A 14,315-nucleotide genomic window follows, 5' to 3' on the forward strand; every position below is an offset into this window, starting at 1 on the left:
ATGAGACAGAAACTGAATATGGGGAGGAATATAGTGTGAATTAAAAGGCCACTGTGTTCAGGAGAGATGGAAAGAGAAAAGAAAGGACAAAAATATGAAGAGTGAATATAAGACAGAAAACAGAACAAAGGTATTAGAAATAAAAAGTCAGAAAAATAGGGGGGCAAACAAAGAGGTGTAATGTAAGGGAAACAATAAATGATGGAGGATAGAAAGATGTAGAGGAAAGGGGATAGTGTAGGTGGCCAAAATCAATACACACAGAAAAGAGAAAGTTGAGGATGAAGAAATACAGCAAATGTGAAGTGCTCCCTGCAGCACCTAATATAAAAAGAATAAAAAAGAAGAGAAAGAAAGAAAAGGAAAAAAGGGACAAAAGGTAGGGGGAAGCAAGCAACAAGAAGAAAAAGAGAGAAAAAGAAAACCAGAAAAAAGGGCCTTCAGGGGATAAAGAGGAAGGAAAAAACCGAAACCATGAAAATATCAGACAAAGCTTCAAGCAAGGGAATCCTCTTTTCAGTTAAATAAAATGCTTAGGAATCTGACATTTGGCCTTTGTCCCTTCTCACTTCTCTTCCAGGGCAGCAGGAAAGCTACCTGAGAGGTCTGGTAGGAGATTCGAGAGGGTTCTTGTTGAACCAGCTCCACACAGAAAACAATGACTTAATTTCCAGAGAGAGAGCACCCACACCTCACCAGGAACCCCAAGTATGCTATTGGAAGCTTGGAATGCACCTCCTTCAGTCCCTCTCCTTAAGGTGTGCTACAAGAGGGCTAGTTGATTTTCTGAGTCCACCTTCTCCCAGACCAAGTTTCCTATCCCAGGGTATTTAGGTGAATAGGCTTTCTCAGCAGATTTGCCACTCCTTTCTTCCCAGGCTCTCCCCAAGCTAGCCGGTATGCTCCTCCAAGTGGAAAAATAAAAAGAACAGAAGTGGGGGGAATCACCAGAATATTGAACCCATATTAGCCAGGCCCCCCTGTTGCACCCCCCACCAAATCCCTCCCACCCACAGAATCAGTCCAAAACTGGAGGTCTAGGGCAATCCCAGACCTCCAGGAGTGCTGGACTAGGGAAAGGAAAATCTGGGACACTTGCAAACCCAGGGTATGAAGGTCCGTGGAACACGGACTATGGGGCCTCAGGGGACACTGACCTGGGCACCACACATCCAGAGACCATGGGGCCCAGGAATACTGCTGCACAACCGACAGTTCTCAGGGCATACCACAGCTGCCAGCCCCAGAGGGAAGGGTCCCACCAGCCCACAGCTTCCAACCTCTGTACTTGTAACCCGCAATTCTACCTTTAGCAAATGGCACCTCTGTCACTGTCTCTCCAAATCAACATCCACACACCCTCCACCCTGCAAGCCCCCAAGACAGCCCACTCTGGCAAGACCCCATCCCCACTTGGCCACCTCTTTGCAGGAGAGACTGTAAGGTGCACTCACTCAGACACCATCTTGCCCTGCCTCTCCTAGCTTGTTATTCTAACCTTCCCCTTCCCAATTTCCTTTCTGTGTCATGATCTGATGATTTTAGCACAAGTACCTGAGAAATACCAAGAAGCTTGTTGCCAAGGTAATTTATTTTTATATTTCATAAAACATCAACTTTCGTGCTCAAACATGGTAACCCAAGTTGGGACACCACTTGGAACACAGCTAAGTGAAAAATCATGACATGAAAGTGGGCTGAGAACTGTGGTCAGGAGACTTGCAGCTGTGAGCAACAGAAAGAAAACCACTGTGAACTTGGCACCACCAAACAGAATCTCTGGGATCTTGTTACCCTGTGCAGGGGCATTTCCAACAGAAGACCCCTCCACCCCCAGTCCTGTGCCACAAGGAGATACAGGTCTCTGTGAGGAGTTGATTTATGTGAGTGCACAAGCAAGGAACTGGGGGATCTTCCCAAAACCTGTTCAAAGTGAGAATGGGAGCCAGGGTTTTTATAGGCAAAGGAGAGGGCTAAGGGAGAAGTAAAACAAGTAAAAAAACAAACATAGTGAGGACTAGATATTCCAGGGGCCTTGTGAGGAGGATACATGCAATTTCTCAGGCCTGTGTTCTCTCAAGCACATTCACCTTGTCCTTGGTTTCAGCATCAAATAAGTCAGAGTTTAGAAAGTGTTGTGCAGGTGCTTACATGCCAGTCTCCATGACTCCTTTCTCAGTGAGCACTCAAGGATATCAAGGTTTTTATCCTCTGAGGTAAGTTACAGATTTCCTGGGTCACAAGATACTCCTGACACCATTCTGTTTGGTTTTGCTTTGAGGTTTTTATTCCAGTAAGCAAAACTGAGAAGGTTTGGTTAATATTCTTCAGGGAACCAGATGCAAAGTGTAAGCTTCTAAAATTAGACTGATTGAAAACTAGTTCAGTTATGTCTGGGAAGACCCAGAGCTGCTTAAGTGAAGAAATTTTTATGAAGTGTATATTCTAGCTATCAGTCTCACTTAAGGAATCAAGTAGCAGTAGATCCATTATAGGAGTGATCCTTCACAGCCTGCACGGTTTCCTCTAGGTCTCAGGCACGTCTCAATTTTCATTTCCACATTCTGGTGCGTTCCTTAATTCTGTGAGGCTGACCCTTCTCCTGACCCTACAATGCCTACTGAGCTTCATTCCTCACCTGCAGGGGGTTGTCTATATCCAGGGCACAGATGGAAATTTCCAAGATTACTTGATGATTGCCTTCCATCTACACATCCTATAGGAGCTTATATGCCTAATTCCTGTTAGGTCTCTATTTAGAAAAACTGTAATTCAGACAAAAACCACTTGCAGCCTTCTAGGAGATTTGGTTATGGTTTTGGGGTAGGCAACAGAGTAGGAAGGACACTACAAACATTTCATTCCAGTTGCAAGTCTACAATAAATGAATTGTTTTTCAGAAAATATATGCTTCTGTGAACTACCATTCTTCTCTGGAAGATGACATCTGAGGGGGATCATTTGGCCCTTTGCCCAGAGACCTGAAGGTCACTGGAACACTGGGTCATGTTTAGGACTTGCTCATGGAGATGCTGCTGAAGATAAGAAGACACAGACTTGAGTGCAAGGGTCACTTGGTCCCCACAGAGGTCACATGATCCCCAGCAGACTCTTGCAGCCACCATGCAACTAGGCCATGGCTCTGTTTCTCTGGGATTCCTCTTTGTTCCTGGTCTTTCTAAGCACCAGGACACATTCCAACGGCCCAAACAGGAAAAGCAGGAGTTGCTTTACTTGCCATGATCTTTCAGAAAGCAGCTGTGTGTGTTTCTGTGCTTGTGCACATGTGTGTCTGTGGGTGGGTATGAGACAGAGAGAGAGGGAGAAAGAGAGAGGGATAGAATGTATGTGTATGTGACAATAAACATTCTCAATTTTCTCTGACTCCTATTAAGATAATAAAAGCATTATCAACTACTCACTGATTGCCTGGACCCATTAGAAAATTCACAGGTATGCCCTCATAAACACATGTAATTATTGCCATTCAAAGGTGAGGAAAATGAGTATTAGAGAAAAAAATAAGTAGCAAGCATGAAATTTGACATTGGTCAGCTCCTGATTTCAATCCCAAGTACCCTTTTTGTGTGAACATCTTTGATTCAGTTAAACTCTCAGTGCCAGTTTTCTCAATGTACCATGATAATGCATCTACTGTACTCCTGAAAACATATTTTGATCATTTTTAAATTACATGTTATTAAATGAAATAGATACAAGAAGGAGGAGTTTGCAATGGAAGCAGAAAACTTTATCAGTAGGCACAATGGATTGAAGTTACAAAGCTCATTATAACTGAAAAAATGATGTCCTGTAAAAGAAGAGGACCAAGTTTGGTCTCTTCCCAGCAGGTGTGAGAAATACTGGGGGTGGGCAGGTATTGACTGTAAAAGGGCATGAAGGAAAAATTCTTTGGTTGGTTTGTTGGTTTCATTGGGGTAGGCCTTTGTCAAAGTGTACTGGTGTGAACAGGTGAATGGTCTGGCTCGTATCTATATGAATTAAATCTCTATATAAATCTATATGAATTAAATCTCTATATATTAGCTGAGTAATATTCCATTGTATGTCTATACCACAACTTATCCATTCATCTCTTTTTTTTAATGAGAAATTTTATCATTTTTTAAATGGTTATTATAATTTTATTTTTTTCAATTTTTTTTAATATTACATTAAAAAATATGAGGTCCCCATATACCTCCCACCCCCTCACCACACTTCTCCCCTCATAACAACAATCTCCTCCATCATCATGAGACATTCATTGCATTTGGTGAATACATCTCTGAGCACCGCTGCACCTCATGGTCAGTGGTCCACATCATAGCCCACACTCTCCCACATTCCACCCAGTGGCCGTGGGAAGACATACAATGTCTGATAACTGTCCCCTCAGCACCACCAGGACAACTCCAACCCCTGAAAATGCCCCCACATCACATCTCTTCCTCCCATTCCCTATCCCCAGCAGCCACCATGGCCATTTTCTCCACACCAATGCCACATTTTCTTTTATTACTAATCACAATAGTTCATGAATAGAATATCAGTAAGTCCACTCTAATCCATACTCTATTCCTCCATCCTGTGGACCTTGGAATGTTGTGTCCACTCCACATCTATATTAAGTGGGGGCTTAGATTCCACATGGATGCAGGCTGCAATCCTCCTGCTTTCAGTTGTAGGCACTCTTGGCTCCCTGGTGTGGTGGTTGACCTTCTTCAACTCCATGTTAGCTGAGAGAGGTAAGTCCAATACACCAGAGTGTAGGAGCTGCAAGTCTGTTAAGGCTTAGGGCCTGGCTATCACATAGTCAGTCCAGAGATTCAGGTCCCCTGGGTATATATTAAACCCCAGCACCAACTACAGTTCTGGTAAAAGTAAAAGGAGAGGCTTTGGACAAAGATCACATCTGAGTCCAGCTCCATTACACAGAAACACAAACTCCAAAGCAGGGCCAACTGACATGGCACTGAACTCCATCTGCCATGACCATAGAACCTGTGGGTCTCTGTAGCCATCAGAAGAACCAATACCCAGGGTTGTATCTACTTTATCTGTCTTTGGGACTCTGCTCAGGTGTGCATAAGGGCAACCCCTCTGATAACCTCCTGGCTCTTTTTGGAGACTCATAGCCATGTAAACTCATTTGTCCTTTCCATTTCCCCCTTTTCTTCAGGTCAAAATGTATTTTTAACTCCTGGTATTATATGTAGACTGAGATATTCTGCTGGTCTGAGTTGACCCTTTTATTCAAGGTCATTTTCTAGTTACATCATCTGCTGGTACTTGGTAGTAATCCCTTGGTGCCAGGGAGGCTCATCCCTGGAAGTCATGTCCCATGCTGGGAGGAAGGCAACACATTTATAAGCTGAGTTTGGCTTTGAGACTGGCCACATTTGAGCAATATGGGGGCTCTCAGGAGGTAACTCTTAGGCACCCTGCAGCTCTAGGCTTTGTTCTTATTTCAGGTGCACAGGCTCACAAGCATAGTCATTAGTATCAAGGTCTCCTTGTTGGAACTTCATTCTCTTTTGGTCTTTGCCGTTGCACTTGGGGGATTGTTGCTGTTTCTTTAGGGACTGTGATAGAGCTCCCATGGCTAGGAACTCAGCACTCCCTCAGTTGTTTTTAATTTATATCCACTATGAAAATATCCAAACATTTTTATACACCCTGGGTATATGCCCTGTAGAACTCCCTGCCAACCATGTGTTCCCTGTCAATAACATCCCACACCAGTATTCCTCCCCTGCCATTGTTGAACCTCTCTGTGATCCAAAACTTCTTGGAAAGTGAAGCCCAATATATTGCCAGGTTCCATTAATAGTAAAATGGAATATAGTGATGAGTTTAAAGGTTAGATATAGAATACATATTAATTTTTAGAAAAATTAAGGTAAAAATAAATTGGGGTATCAAAAAATTTAAAAATGCAAAAGCTTTGTTTTTGATGTTTTGCCTTCCATCACTGCAATAAGTGTGACCCTGTATGCAAATTGTCAAGGCAAATGCTTCCGTCTTTTCCTCACTGTCTATGTCCTTTCTTTTTCTTTTCTTTTTTCTAATTAACCTTATCTTCACAAAAGTTTTAGATCACAGTAATTCATATATACAATATACAGTACTCCCACATATCCAACATAAAACTTTTTCCCTTCCACAGCAATAATCTTTTTACATATTCATACTATATTTACTGAAACTGTTGTACAGATATTGAGACAATAGCTTTCAAACAAGGTAACATTTGTGTTTTCCTTGTGGTTTATATTTTCGATGATACAATTTTCTAAATTTTTAGTTATCTTATGTTTTACATTATGATTTACATTTTAGCCTATCAGCCCCTATATATTTTTGGTTTAATTTTATGTCTTATATACATCCTTGTGTACTCTTGTGGAACACTTCTATTGCCCACACAGTTACATTGGTTCCATCTATTCAATACCTCTTTCCCCCTCGCCTTAGGGCCCACAGTGACAGTCAATCTTCATTGCTTGAAGGGTCATGTTCAGAGATACTTGCAACAGTGTTGAGGGCTTGATATGATCAACTTCCCTAATGCACTGGGAGCCACTATTTCTCTTGAGAGATACAATTCCCTCTATTTAAGGGCATCAGTCCTCCCCAGTATGTGGGTATACTTTCACTCTCATTATATGGATCTCTATCCAATGATATAACCCACTATGGCAAAATGAGCATTCACATATTCCCTAGGAACCTGTCCTGCATCTGATTATCTCCTTTAAGCATCTTAAACAGGTAATGATCCTTATTATATTTTTTAAAAAGTTTTCTCAGCATTATACTCTCAACAAAATACCTAACAATCTCCTATGTTTGTATGTTGCCCTACCCTCTCCCCAATTTCTTGGGTAATATTACCCATCTTCCCATCCCTAGCCCCCCTCAAGCCTGCAAAGCCCCACACAAAGGTAAACCTATGCCCCAATTTTATCCCTTCCTTTTACAAATACTTACCTCCAGCTTATCATAGATTTCACCCATGTAGGTGTCTTGTTACATCCTTCCTCTACACCCCAATTTCTTTTAAGTCTATCGTCCAGTCTCTAGCTCTCTGAGGCAGCTTGGTTTACTTATTTCATATCATTGAGGTCATGTAGTATTTGCCCTTCAATGCCTGGGTTGCTTCACTCAACATGAGTTTCTCAAGATTCATCCATGTTATCACGTGTGTTTGTAGTGTACTCATTCTTATAGCTGAGTAGTACTCAATTGTATGTGTATACCACATTTTATTTATCCATTCATCTGTTGATGGGCATTTGGGTTGATTCCAACTTTTGAAAATAGTGAACACTGCTGCTATGAACATTGATGTGCATATATCAGTTTGTTTCCTTGTTTTCGGTTCTACTGGGTATATACCCAGCAGTGGACTTGCTGGGTCATATGGAAAATCTATGGCTAGTTTTTAGAGAAACTGCCAAAATGTCCTCCACAATGGCTGGATTCTTTGACAATCCCACCAGCAGTGGATGAGTGTTCCCATTCCTCCACATCCTCTCCAGCATTTGTAGTCTTCTGTTTTTTTCACAGCTGGCAATCTTATGGGAGTAAGATGGTATCTCATTGTAGTTTTGATTTGCATTTCCCTGCTAGCTAGAGATTTGGAGCATTTTTTCATGTGCTTTTTAGTCATTGTATTTCTTCTTTGGAGAAGTATCTGTTTAAATCTTTTCCCCAATTTTAAAATGGGTTCATTGTCTTTTTCTTTTCAAGATATAGGAGTTCTTTATATATGCAGGTTATATAAGTCTCCTATCAGATATATGGTTATGAAATATTTTCTCCCATTGTGTAGGCTCTCTTTTCACTTTCTTGACAAAATCATTTGAGGTACAGAAGGCTTTAAATTGAGGAAGTCACATTTATCTATTTGTTCTTTTGCTGTTCGTGCTTTTGGTGTAAAGTTCATGAAGCCACTTCCTATTACAGGGTCTTGTATATGCTTCCCTACACTGCTTTCCAAAGTCTTTATGGTCTTGGCTCTTATATTTAGGTCTTTGATCCATCTTGAGTTGATTTTTGTATAAGGTGTGAGATGGTAATCCTCTTTCATTCTTTACATATGGATATCCAGTTCTCCAGGCACCATTTGTTGAATAGGCCATTCTGTCCCAGTTGAGAGGGTTTGGTGGTTTTATCGAATATTATATGACTGTATATTTGAGGATCTCTATCAGAATCTCAATTCGGTTCCATTGGTCTGTGTGTCTCTCCTTGTGCCAATATCATGCTGTTTTCACTACTGTAGCTTTGTAGTATGTTTTGAAGTCAGGTAGTGTGATTCCTCCAATTTCGTTTTTCTTTTTCAATATGTCTTTGGCTATTTGGGGCCTCTTTTCTTTCCAAATAAATTTCATAGCTAGTTATTCTAGTTCTTTAAAGAATGCTGTGTTGATTTTTATTGGGATTGCATTGAATGTGTAGATTAGTTTTGGTAGGATAGACATCTTGATAATATTTAGTGTTCCTATCCATGAACAGGGAATGTTCTTCCATTTATTTAGGTCTTCTTTGATTTCCTTGTATAGTCTTGTGTAGTTCTCTGTGTATAAGTTTTTTACATCTTTAAATTTATTCCTAGGTATTTGATTTTTTAATTTATTATTGTAAATGGTATTTATTTCTTGATTTCCTCCTGAGCTTGCTCATTATTGGTGTACAGAAATGCTACTGATTTTTGCACATTGATCTTATAACTGTGACTTTGCTAAACTCATTTATGAGTTCTAGAAACTTTGTTGTAGCCCTCTCAGGGTTTTCAATGTATAGGATCATGTCATCTGCAAATAATTATATTTTCACTTCTTCCTTTCCAATTTGAATGCCTTTTATATCTGGTTCTTGCCTCAGTGCTCAAGCAAGTACTTCTTAGACAATGTTAAATAGAAGAGGTGATAGTGGGCATCCTTGTCTTGTTCCTCATCTGAGAGGGAAGGATTTTAGGATTTCACCATTGTAAATGATGTTGGCTGTGGGTTTTTCATATATACTCTTTATCATATTCAGAAAATTTTCTTGTATTCCCATCTTTTGCAATGTTTTCATCAAGAAAGTGTGCTGTATTTTGTCAAATGCTTTTTCTGCATCTATAGATATAATCATGTGATTTTTTTTCCTTCAATCTGTTTATGTGGTGTATTACATCGATTGATTTTCTTATGTTGAACCATCCTTACATACCTGGAATGAATCCCACTTGGTCATGCTGTATAATTCATTTAATGTGTTGTTGAATACAGTTGGCATGTATTTTCTTGAGGATTTTTGCTTCTAGGTTCATTAGAGAAATTGGTCTGTAATTTTCCTTTCTTGTGATGTCTTTGTTTGAGTTTGGTACTAGGGTAATGTTGGCATCATAGAAGGAGTTAGGTAATGTTCCTTCTGGTTTGATTTTTTGGAAGAGTTTCAGCAGGATTGGTATTAGTTCTTTCCGGAATGTTTTGTAGAATTCACCAGTGATGCTGTCTGGCCCAGGGCTCTTCTTAGTTGAGAGGTTTTTAATGACTGATTCTATCTCTTTACTTGTGATTGGTTTGTTGAGATCATCAATTTCTTCTTTCATCAATATAAGCTGCTTATGTGTTTCTAGGAATTGTCCATTTCCTCTGAATTGTCATTTTTGTTGGAATATAGTTTTTCAAAGTATCCTCTCATGATAGTCTTTATTTCTGTGGGGTCAGTTGTGATATCTCCTTTCTCCTTTCTTATTTTGTGTATTTGCATCTTCTCTCTTTTTTTCTTTGTTAGTCTAGCTAAGGTTTTGTCAATTTTAGTGATCTCAAAGAACCAGCTCTTCATTTTGTTTATATTTTCAAATGCTTTCTTATTTTCTATTTCATTTAGTTCTCCTTTTGTCTTTGTTCCTTTCTTTCTTCTTCCTGTTGGGTTACTTTGTTGGTTTTTTTTACTAATTTCTCCAAATGTGCAGTTAGTTCTTCCATTTTTGCTCTTCTTTTTTGACGTATGAATTTATGGCTATAAATTTCCCTCTCAGTACTGCTTTTGCTGCATCCCATTAGTTTTGGTAGGTTGTGTTATCATTTTCATTAGTTTCAAGGTAGTTATTAATTTCTTTTGAGATTTCCTCTTTGACCCACTGTTTTTCAAAGAGTGTGGTGTTTAATTTCCATATCTTGGTGTGAAATCTGGGCCACTGGCCCTTGCAGATTTCCAGCTTCACTTCACTGTAGTCACAGATATTGTTTTGTTTTGTTTTTTTTTTGTGATCCTATTTTTTATTAAAATTATTTATTTATTTTTAAAAATTACATTAAAAAAATATGAGGTCCCAATCAACCCCACCGCCCCCACCCCCCACTCCCCCCACAGCAACACTCTCTCCCATCATCATGACACATCCATTGCACCCGGTAAGTACATCTCTGAACATCACTGCACCCCATAAATCAATGGTCCACATCATAGCCCACACTCTCCCACATTCCATCCAGTGGGCCCTGGGGGGATCTACAATGTCCCGTAATTGTCCATGAAGCACCACCCAGGACAACTCCATGTCCCGAAAACGCCTCCACATCTCATCTCTTCCTCCCATTCCCCAAACCCAGCAGCCACCATGGCAACCCTTCCCACACACATTCCACATTTTCTCTGTGGACATTGGATTGGTTGTGTCCATTGCACATCTATGTCAAGTGGGGGCTTAGATTCCACATGGATACTGGATGCACTCCTCCTGCTTTCAGTTGTAGACACTCTAGGCTCCATGGTGTGGTGGTTGACCTTCTTCAACTCGATGTTAGCTGAGTGGAGTAAGTCCAATAAATCAAAGTGTAGGAGCTGAAGTCTGTTGAGGCTCTGGGCCTGGGTGTCATATTATCAGTCCAGAGATTCAAGTCCCCTAAATATATCTTAAACCCCAGCACCAACTACAATTCCAACAAAGTAGCATGCAAGTCTTGTGAGAAGAGATCCCCTCTGAGTCCAATTCCATCATGCAGAAACACCAGCTCCAAAGAAGGGCCATCTGCCATGGCAGTGACCCCCATCCGCCATGACCATAGAACCCGTGGGTCTCTTTATCTCTCAAAAGAACCAATACCTGGGGTTGTATCTACTTTATCCGTCTCTTAGACTCTGCTCAGTTGTGCATAAGGGCATTCTTTCTGACAGCTTCCAGGCTCTTTTTTAGAGACTCATAGCCTTATAATCTCATTTCTCCTTTCCATTTCCCCCTTACGCTAGGTCAAACAGCATTTTGAAGTCATGTTATTATATGTAGACAGGGATATTCTGCTGATCCGTATTGAACCTTTAATTCAAGGTCATTTTCTAGTTGCATCTTCAGCTGGTATGTGGTAGTGATCCCTCAGTGCCAGGGAGGCTCATCCCCGGGTGTCATGTCCCTCACTGGGGGGAATGCACTGCATCTACATGCTGAGTTTGGCTGTGAGAGTGGCCACATTTGAGTAACATGAAGGCTGTCAGGAGGAAACTCCCAGGCACAGTGCTACTCCAGGCCCCGTTCTTATTGCAGGTGTATAGGCTCAAAAGCATAGCCACTAGTATCAGGAGCCCACTGTTGGGCCCTCCTTCCCTCCTGGTCAGATATTGTTTTGTATGATTTTGTTCTTTCTGAATTCATTGAGACTTTCTTTGTGGCCTCACATGTGATCTATCTTGGAGAATGATCCATGTGCACTTGAGAAAAATATATATACTGCTGTGTTCGGGTATAATGATCTGTATAAGTCTATTAAGTCCAGCTCCTCTAATATGCTGTTCAGAGTTTTTGTTTATTGATTCTCTTTTGAGATGTTCTGTCCAAAGCTGATAGTGGTGTATTAAAGTCCCCCAGTATAATTGTAGAGGCATCTATTCTTTCACTTAGTTTTTCTAGTGTTTGCCTCATGTATTTGGAGGTGCCCTTGTTAGGAGCATAAATATTTATGATTGTTCTTCCTTCTTGAAAGATTATCCCTTTCACTAATATATAGTGTCCTTCTTTGTCTCTCACAATTGTTTCACATTCAAAGTCTATTTTGTCTGATATTAATGTAGCTACACTTGCCTTTTTTGGTTATTGTTTGCTTGTAAGATTGTTTTCCAGCCATTCACTTTCAACCTCCATGAATCCCTGGGTAGAAGATGTGTGTCCTGTAGACAGCATATAGATGGGTCATATTTCCTTATCCAATCTCCCAGTCTGAATCCTTTGACAGGTGAGTCTAATCCAGTGACATTCAGTGTTATTACCTTCAAGGAATTATTTATGTTAGCCATATTTTGTTTGGACTTGTGTTTGTCATGTTTTGTTTGTTTTTTTCTTCTCTTTTTGTCTTTTTTGTTGCTTATACTCTCCTCCAACTCTGCCTCTCCTGTTTTTTTCTTTGTTCCTGCAGAACTCCCTTTAGTATTTCTTGAAGGGCAGGGTTCTCATTGGCATACTCTTTTAATTTTGGTTTATCTGTGAATATTTTTAACTCTCCATCATTTTTGAATGCTAGCTTAGCTGGGTGGAGTATTCTTGTTTGGAAATTAGTTTTTGTTTTATTATCTTGACTATATCATACCACTGCCTTCTTGCCTCCATGGTTTCAGATGAGAAAGCAGCACTTAATCTTATGGAGCCTCCCTTGTATGTGATGGTTCTCTTTTCTCTTGCTGCTTTTAGAATTTTCTCTTTGTCTTGAGCATTGGATAATTTGACAAGTATATGTCTTGGGGTGGGCCTGTTGGGATTTATGATGTTTGGGGTGCATTGTGCTTCCTGGACGTGTACATCCCTCTCTCTCAGTAGATTTGGGAAGTTTTCAGCCATTATTTCCTCCAACACCCTTTCTTTCCCCTTTTCCTTCTCTTCTCCTTCTGGGATGCATATAATATATATGTTTGTGCATTTTGCATTGTCATTCACATCCCTAAGTCCTAACTGGATTTATTCTATCTTTTTATCGATCAGTTTTACTCTCTGTTTGATTTCAGATGTACTGTCTTCCATGTCACTAATTCTCTGCTCTGCCTCTTCTAATCTGCTGCTATTTGCTGAGAGTGTATTTTTGATTTCTTGAACTGTGGTGTTCATCACCATCATATGTTATCTTTTTGCATATGTCTGCAATTTCCTCTCCCAGTGTTTTCTTCATCTTGTTAATCTCTTCCTTTGCTTCATTGAGTTGGTCTCTAATATATGTTTTGAGATCTTTAATTACTTGTCCAATGTTCTGCTCCCCTTCCTGGTTTTTAGTTTGTTCATTGGATTCAGCCATGTTTTCCTGATTATTGGTTTGGTTTGTAGTTTTTTGTTACTGTCTGGTCATTATGTTATCTTGACGGGATTAATCAGTTCCTTAGCTTCTTTGTCTAGTCTTCCGGATCAATTAGTTGTTGTTCATATATAAGTGTTATGTATTCTCTTTGTCACTTTGTTCTTCTTACTCTGTTTTTTTGTTGCTTGCTAAGTTCACTTTGAACGAAAATATTAGGGCCAGGGAACAAAAATGAGTAAGAAAAGAAAATGTATAAAGTAGTATAGGTAATAAATGTTATCAGAGCAACAATGTGAGATCTGGGAGAATGGATATTAGACCCATGTAAGTTGTGTAGAGTTATAGCTGTAAGTAAAGTACCTATAATGAGACAGTCAACTGAATATGGGGAGGAATATAGTATGAAATAAAAAGCCAGTGTTTTAATGAGAGAGGGAAAGAGAAAAGAAAGACAATAATATTAATAGTGGATAAAAGACAGAAAACAGAACAAAGGTATTAGACATTAAATGTCAGACAATTAAGGGGCCAAAGAAAGGAAGGTGGAATGTAAGAGAAACAGTAGATGATGGAGGATAGAAAGATGTGGGGGAAAGGGGATAGTGTAGGTGGCCAAAATCAATACATACAGAAAAGTGAAAATGGAGGATGAGGAAACACAGCCAAATGTTAAGTGCTCCCTGCAGCACCTATTATCTAAATAAAATAAAATAAGAAGGAAAAGAGAAGAGAGAAAGGAGATGGGCAAAGAAAAGGGAGGGAAACAAGCAAGAAAAAGAAAAAGAAAAAAAACTAAATAAATGAAAAAGGACCTTGGGGGATAAAATGGGAGAAAAGACCAGGAGACAATGCAATATTAGCAACCAAGACAAAAAAAAAAAAGAAGCAACGTTTTAAGCTAGGAATCTCTTTGCAGTTAAATAATACCCTTAGGGATCTGACCTTCCCCCTTTCTCCTTTCCTCACTTCTCTCTTCCAGGGCAGCAGGAAAGCTGCCTGAGAGGTCTAGTAGGAGATTCAAGTAGGTTCTTTTTGAACCAACTC

At 39.9% G+C, this 14,315-nt stretch overlaps 1 long non-coding RNA gene across 1 annotated transcript in view; it reads left to right on the forward strand.

Annotated features, from left to right (window-relative positions):
• The window catches only part of LOC131277457 (uncharacterized), a 59,312-nt gene extending 55,928 nt beyond the window's left edge, over positions 1-3,384 (forward strand). The window contains exons 2-3 of the long non-coding RNA XR_009184629.2: positions 581-758; positions 2,901-3,384. This is a non-coding gene — a long non-coding RNA (uncharacterized lncRNA). The remainder of the gene's footprint in view (positions 1-580; positions 759-2,900) is intronic.
• Positions 3,385-14,315: the final 10,931 nt, after the last annotated feature.

Source organism: Dasypus novemcinctus, unplaced genomic scaffold, assembly GCF_030445035.2.
Source record: "Dasypus novemcinctus isolate mDasNov1 unplaced genomic scaffold, mDasNov1.1.hap2 H_4, whole genome shotgun sequence".
NCBI lineage: Eukaryota > Metazoa > Chordata > Mammalia > Cingulata > Dasypodidae > Dasypus > Dasypus novemcinctus.